Source organism: Glycine soja, chromosome 10, assembly GCF_004193775.1.
Source record: "Glycine soja cultivar W05 chromosome 10, ASM419377v2, whole genome shotgun sequence".
NCBI classification, from domain to species: Eukaryota; Viridiplantae; Streptophyta; class Magnoliopsida; order Fabales; family Fabaceae; genus Glycine; species Glycine soja.
Genome location: NC_041011.1, coordinates 46,543,050 through 46,551,133, shown reverse-complemented (window position 1 = coordinate 46,551,133; position 8,084 = coordinate 46,543,050). Strand labels below are relative to the sequence as shown.

The following is an 8,084-nucleotide window of genomic DNA, read 5'->3' as shown; positions in this document are numbered from 1 at the left end:
CCCCTCCCCTCACCCTCCACGGCCCCACCTCCCTCTTTCATTTGGCATAACTAATTAGGATGCTTTTTTGGCAGAACTAATTTACAGCATATTTGGATTTGTCTTATAAGCTTTTGAAAATATCTTATGAAAATATTTTATAACTTGTACAAAAATAATTTAATCATATTTTGATTTTGATTCTATAAATAACTTATACATAAATACCTATACGATAAATACTTGTTTAATAAACGCTTAGTTAAGATATTTACTCCAAAATGCACCTTGGAGTACTAGGTGTACTTGTTAACTCTATGTACTAGGGGAATTTTGGATTGCTGGGAACCTCGCCTGAGTTATCTCTATGAGTATTAGTTTTTTTTAAGTACTGTATTTTTTTTCTTCTCTCGCTCTCCATCTACCAAACAAAAAGGAATGAATCATTTTTTATATTTTTTCTCTTAATATTTATTTTTCTCGTCTGTAACTATATCCTTAATGATCAAACATGAATGTCAAATTTTGTTACAGTTTATTATGGATTAAATATGTTTTTAATCTTTAATATATATTTAAATTTTGTATTTTTTTTCTAATAAAAAAATTATTCTAATGTTTTTTTATATTTGAAAAGTTTTGTTTTAGGTGTTTATGATGATGTGTCTCATAAATATTTGATAGCGCGATTGCTCGGAAATGGTCAGGATTTATTTTAAAATTAAAATTAAATTTTATGACAATTAATAATTGTCATAATCAATTAAAGTAAAAATAAATAAAATATTGAGGGCCCTCTTTTGAAGTTATCGCACTAGCGCTTCACACACCTTTTTCTCCTTCAACCTTCATCTTTCAAAACAAATCTCGAATTAAAAAAAGGTTGTTGTTGCTAATTAATTAATTACTTAATTAACAAAGTTGCACTGCTTCTTGATCTCACCATTAGAGCCACAATGGTGTGTTGCATGTGGTGCCGTTGAGATGGTGCAAGCGGCGCAACAACATCAAGGTTGGGCGTAGGTGGTGTCCGACAATGCTGGTAGGGGTCATGGCGACGTTGTTGATGGCACAATCGGTGTGCGACAATGCTTGTAGGGGTCTACATGCGAGAAAAAGTGTTTGGTCGAGAAAAGTTGCGTGCAATCAGATTTGGAGGTGGAGGCAGCATGCAACGTTGGAGGAGGGTGGCAAGGTTGGTGTGTGACTAGATCCAGTGGTTAAGGGGTGATGCAGTGGTGCAACGGCGGTGGTGATCGTTGATGGTGATGATGCCAGCATGGATGTTGGTTGGTAGTATTGCTTGATGATGAATAGTGGAGGTAGTGGTGTTTGAAAATTGTAATTTCAAAATGAATTGATTTTGATGGGTTTTAGTTACCATAAATTGTAATTTTAATTTCAAAAAGAATATTCACTGTTTTAAAATTGTAACAAATCGTATTTTAAAAAAATTAACTGCCATATCATCAATCAACGGAAAAATCTTAATGACAGGGGTAATAAACAAGACCTTTCATATGCCAAAGAGTAAAAATGAAAAAAAAATATTGAAAATCAAACACAAAATTTAAATATATATTAAGAATAAAAAAATATTTAAGCCTTTTATTATATATGGACTCAAATGCAAGAAGCTTCATGATTAAACTCAGTGATTAACACATGGAAAGCAGAAGCATCTTGATTAGGCCCAGCGATTAACACATGGAAAGCCCAAAGGTGATATATTAATTAATTTGATTTAAATACATCGACATGTAAAGATTTTCTTACAACTGTTATCTAATTATACTAATATTATTTATTTTCTAACAACTAGATTCTGAGTATTCATTGCAAGTGCATATTTTGAACTCGAGAGTTGAGACCTATTCATTAGATTGTATAGAAATTTAAAACTACTTAAAAAATTATAATTATAGTAATTTTTAATTGACTAATGGTAGTGGTTATGCATATAAAAATTAAAAGTCTTATTGAAGTAATAAACTATGGTTGTTAGCACATGGGAAGGCAACATCTTGAACTGAGAATACAAGTACATTGTTCAACTCATGAATTGAGGAACCTCGTCTCTCTGCAATGGTCACCAATACAACAACAGCTTCATCCTCTATATTTTCTCTCCATAAATTGAATTTCTGGCTCGATGATCTTTCCCCAATTTCCTTGACTGCGGATCAGGTGAAACACTGCAAAGAAGCTCTTACCTTAATGAAGGACAAGTTCGATCACACTCCTGAGGGCATTACCAGTTCAAACTCTTAGATGTTCAACTTTCCCCTGACTTATCATTATCATCACACATCATTCTTTAACTTATCCTAATTTGTATTTGGATATAAAAACAAATTATATTAAAAGAGAAATATTTACTTTTTCATATTACGATTTCCCACAAAAATTAATTATTATTTTTAGTTGGAACAATTTTATATTCATATCAATGTTTTATGTTTTTTTGTTTTCACTTTTCAGGCTAACAGGCCAGTAACAGAAATTGATACCCAAAAAATATGCGCTGTAGCTCTTGATCCTCTCAATGTCAGGAAAAATCGACACGACGTTTATCAAGGTAAATTTCCCACTTACCAATCAATATACACAAAACTTGTAATTGTGCATACAATAATTTGTAAAAAAATTATGCAATGGAAAGAAAAATAATTAAGAAGAGAAAAACGAAATAATTCTCCTAGTTTTTTAGTATGATAAATATTAAATACTAGGTTTTATATTTTTATAACATTAAATATATTATGTATTAGTGGTATATTTTATTTAATACTTTCTTCTAAAATATTGTAGGAATGCCGTCACTTCATGGAAAAATGAAATTTAGCATTAATGTTTGTTTCAGTTGACAAGAACAGGATTATTCTGAAGTCAATACAGGGTTATATCAACGCAAGCCCTATCTCGGTATGCTACATCTTAATTTTGTGGTCTTTATGAAGTAGATTTTGATTGGGTCTTGAATTTACTTCCCTGAAAATATATCAAAGTTTATTGCTACACAATTGGTCCACTTGAAGAAACTTATGCTTACTCATTTTTCATTCTTCTTCGTGTAATACTTTATGTCATTACTTTTTAATTTCCCTACTCTTTTTTAAAAGATTGAGTTGTGCGGAGATTATTTTCAAACGAACGATGGAAATGGAAGTAGAGATGTTGGTGAAAATATCTCTATTATCGGGAAAGGGGTGAAAACTACAGAGACTTCACTGCTGGTATTGAGCCATTTCAAGGTCAACCATAATATGGATAAAATATGTTTTGGTACTTTCGGTTAGACTTAAATTTAATTTTGATTAATTTGATCTCTCAACTTCAAAGAAGAAATAGTGGTTTTTCTTCCTACTGACGGAAAAAATTATGTGATGAAAGACGAAAATCACATGATTAACCAATTTAATCAAAGTTATAATACAAAATTAATATTATTTTTTTTTTATCAAAACTACAAAAATTAAAAATATATTTTATACTGAAATAATTTTTTCGACCAGTTAATTAGTTTATATGGAAGTAGGTGAGACTTGGGGAGGAGCCATATTTCAATCTCCTCCTCCATGCAAGTGCTGAAGAGACTTTTCTTTGATCGTAATATTTGGAAGTTAAATATATATATATATATATATATATATATATATATATATATATTAAGTACATCAAATATGTGACATGATTAATAAATAATTTTATATGTTAAACATATTCATAAAAAATGGTTTAAGTAGATTTCAATATCTTATAAAGATTAGTCCAAAAAATTGATGTATTTATTCAATAATATTAAATAATTCAAAATATATAAAAATCGGTATAATTTTTAAATTATTTGATATATCATCAATTAAAAGTCAAAACTTTATTTTAACATTTAGTAAACTTTTCAAAATATAAATAAACATTAACCATAAAATTATATACATTTGAGTTTTTAATTTATTTTAAATTATACATAAATAGTCATCAAGATGATGTATATGATTCAAGGTCATTTCAATAGTGAGTGAGATTTAAAAAAAATATTTAAAATTAATTAGAGAATTATATATAATCTTTTTGTCAACATACGTGAGTGAGTGACATTTTAGCTTAATTTATAAAAATTAATAATATGTTTTTTTTATTAATAAACTTAAAACTTAAATTTTAACAACTTTATCCTTGAACCGATCTTGATATGATTCAATAGTTAGATTTATAAATTTCACATTTTATAAAAGTTATTAAAAAGAATAAGTGTAAAAAAAATCTTACTCATGACATAAGTTAATCCTTCTCCTACGTAAGGAGAGACATCAAGCTACACTACACTTTACAAGAATAATCTTAAGCCAAATTACTCTCTTTAATAACTTTTGTACATATACATTTTATTAATCTAACCATCATTGAATATATTGATTTTATCTCACCTATTATACATATCAGATAAATAAGACATTTATAGATATATATTCTTATAGTTGATATTTACTTATATTTTTAAAAATTATAGTATATATTGTATTTAATTTTTAAAGAAGTGTCAAATAATTTCAATTTTTTTTTCAAATTTGTAGATTTGATCTACCTAATTAGTATTTTAGTTTATAACATATTGGTGTGAATTACTCATGGACCCTGCCTAATTCCATAAAGCCATGCATTCTGAATGCCCATCAATGATTACAATTCTTCAAATGAAAAGCCATAACTGTCCCGAATGATAGCTTCCGGTTAACTTTAATCTTTGGTTGCAGGTACAAGATACGCCATTATCTGTTTTGCATATTCATCATACTACATGGCCTGACCATGGAGTTCCCAATTATACATATGCTGTTCGTGAAATTTTTAAAAGATTATATCATTTAGAACCAAACCTTGGCCCCATAGTGGTGCACTGCAGGTTCATTTCGTTCATGCTTTTGTTTATTTGCCTTATGCATGGCAATGATGACTATTGTTAAGTCACATGCATATTTGATATATTTCTGAGACAAACTCGGTTTCAGTGCCGATATTGGTAGAACTGGAACATATTGCACAAATTCACAACACAATTCAGAGAATACTTGCTGGTGATATCTCTGCTGTAAATATTGCTGACACAGTCACTACGTTCAGGACCCAGCGTCTTAGAATGGTCAGATACATGATTTGCTAATTTAATATTTAATGAGTTAATGAAGAATGTTTACATAAAAACAGGACAATGTTCATCCCCTCCTTTTGATTCTTCATTTATGAAAATCTGTTAGATGTAGTAATCTGACCCTTTTCTTCTATATACTTTCTATTTGAACTTCTTGGTGACTCATTCTGCAATTTATCAGGCTCAGTACAATTTCTGCTATATAGCTATCATAGAAGAACTGGATGACCTTCTATCTCAACAGTAACATGAATAGAAGGGTACGTACTTCGGTTCCCTTTGTAGTTTTGCAAATATTATAAACCGTTCAGCTCCTGAAATCCTTTTATACAGGATTTGATTTGTATGTGAGTTTTCCTTATTATTTAATTCTATTATATATCCTTGTTAAAGTGATTCTTTTGCTGTCTTGTATGATGTAAATCCAGTGTTGGAGAACCAAAGGATTTTAAGCTTCTTGCCTCGTTTTGAAGTCAAATTTCAATCTCCCATGTTCTATTTGGGTCCAACAATGCCTATCTCTCCCGGCAGTTGAGTCTGAAGCATTAGCTTTCAGGATATTTTGTGAATTTTGAACTCTGTTATTTTCAAACTTTCATGTATGTTAGAAAAAGCCTTAGTGCTTCAGTTTGTATGTTGCTAAATAATTGGTCAGCAAACCGAAGTTCTCTGGAGATATTATTGAGTTATTTTCTGTGATGTTCTATTTTAAGAACGGAAATTTCAGGTAGTTTTGTTATTGTTTTCCAGTTATATTCCAGCTCTATATAAAAGTAGTAACTTTCTTCTACTATGTGTGCTTGCTATTATAAACTTTATTCTTCTATCTCTCTACCTTCAATGTACTTTTTTGCCTTGTTCTTTCCATATAACAACAATGTATAATTGAAAACTGGGCTAAAAGCTAACAAATACAAGTATTCTTGTCATTATACTACTAGAATTCTGTTGATAGAACATAAGGGCTTAATGGCTGCAATATTTAAAGTCTATTGTCCTCATCTTACCATTTTACTGCTTCCTACCCTCTCTTCTTTTGCTTTCTGCAAGGTTTTATCAAACATTATGTGATTTTGATTGGAACATCAAGGTATTTTGGAGTTTTCACAACTGCAACGCACCTGTAATTGCAGCTATTACCGCAATTTCCTACATTATCAAGGATTGTGGCAAAACTGCAATTTAAAAGCTTGGCTGTCAATAATCAAATAAAGATAGGCTTTAGTGCATAGAGCTAATAACAGCATATCCTTCTAAAGTTGAATATACACAGTTTTTGATGTTGAAGATGTGATACATGATGACCATAAGATGGTCATTTGTAATAACTAGGCTAGATTTCCATCCGGGGATGATTACGTAGGTGAAAGGTAATCAATCAGTCCTAGTTTGCATTTCATACAAATTGACCAACCTCTATAGGTTGACAATTTTGGTAATATGATTTGAGGGATTTCCTAGTGAGGTTCATATAGTAGTTTTTTAACAATTTAAATAACCACCAAACCATTTTGGAAAACCATTTTTTTAAAGAAAAAATGACCATTTTTTTAAAACTTTGCTAGAAGCTAATAAAAAGTAATTATTCTTGCCAAATAAGTCACTAATAACAAGTTCAGACAAGTTCTGAAAACTTCTAAATGAGTGATAATGATCTACTTGTTGGGTGTGTCTGTCAATGGCTAGATATGGACAAAAAAATGTATAAACAAATATTAGCATCCATCAGTTTAGACTAAAGATGCTATGCAAACCCAGCTTACCTTAACAAAGAAAAATCTGAAACGATTTGAGATTGAACAAACTGACAAGGGCAACTTCACATGGGGGATGGATCATCTCAGATAATACTCCATGTTCAAGGCAAATAATTGACAAATAGTTTTCTCTTTCCTTTTTTGATTTGTTTTTTCATCAATCCATAAGAAATTTCCTTGAAATTTCATGAAGTTGTATCAGAACAATTGTTGTTTAGTACGTTGGAATACTAGTTAAAGTGCTCTAAGAGAAAACATAACGTGCTTTAACAAAACTGAAAGTTTAACCGTGTGGTCGGATTGTCGTCTTCAATTTACTTTTTTTTTTCAAGTGAAATAATTGAATACTCGTTTAAGTGTTCAACACAATTGTTCCACTGAAAAAACAAAAAAAAAAGTGTTCAACACAATTACGCATAGTAGATTTTAATTGACGTGGATTCATTGTTTCACAAGGAGGGACCATACACGAACCAGGTCCTATTTCAAATTTGCGTGTTTTGGACATACATCTTAACAGCTGAGTAACATGTAGAATTGTAGGTCCGTGTTGATTTTTACTATATATATCTTTTAAAAGTTATATTAACAATAATTTTTAATTGATTATAATATAATTTACTTTACATGTGCATGATTATTAAACTTTGGAATTATTCAAAAACATTTTACTATTTGAACATATTTTTCAAGAAAAATATGAATAATTTATTAAATATAGTCCTATATCACTTCATCACCTCAAAATTACAATTTACAAGCCAATAAGATTAACATTGAACATGTTATTTTTAAGATTTAGATTTAAATAAGATTAACATTGAACATGTTTTCTTTTAAGATTTAGATTTATATTTGTGGCACGTGTCACATAATTTGATTTTGCAAGTGGACAATGTTATCTTTTCCGAATGTTCTACTCAAATAAAAAAAGCAAATACTAATTAATTTTTTAAGACATTATTCATTATTTGAGGAATTAAGAAAAATTATATAACCATGATTTTTTTTTATAATGGTCTCCACACTAATTTCTTGACCATATAACCTAACCTAAGACACTTGTTAAAAAATTTCACCAACGACAATAAATTGTTTTTATTACAAAGGTGATTGTTGTCATTAGGAGAGGAAGTAGTGAAAAAGACGAAGCCAACCCCATCCATCCATGGATGCGTTTTCATTGGTAGTTGGGA

General features: G+C 29.8%; 1 long non-coding RNA gene across 2 annotated transcripts; it reads left to right on the top strand.

The window, feature by feature from the left end:
- Window positions 1–4,604: 4,604 nt before the first annotated feature.
- On the top strand, window positions 4,605–5,922 carry LOC114370987. Of its 2 annotated transcripts, XR_003657979.1 has the most exons (4): window positions 4,605–4,885; window positions 4,992–5,122; window positions 5,313–5,391; window positions 5,560–5,922. It is a non-coding gene; the product is annotated as an uncharacterized LOC114370987 (long non-coding RNA). The 2 variants fall into 2 exon arrangements; XR_003657978.1 differs by having other exon boundaries at window positions 4,609–5,122.
- The last annotated feature ends 2,162 nt before the right edge of the window (window positions 5,923–8,084 follow it).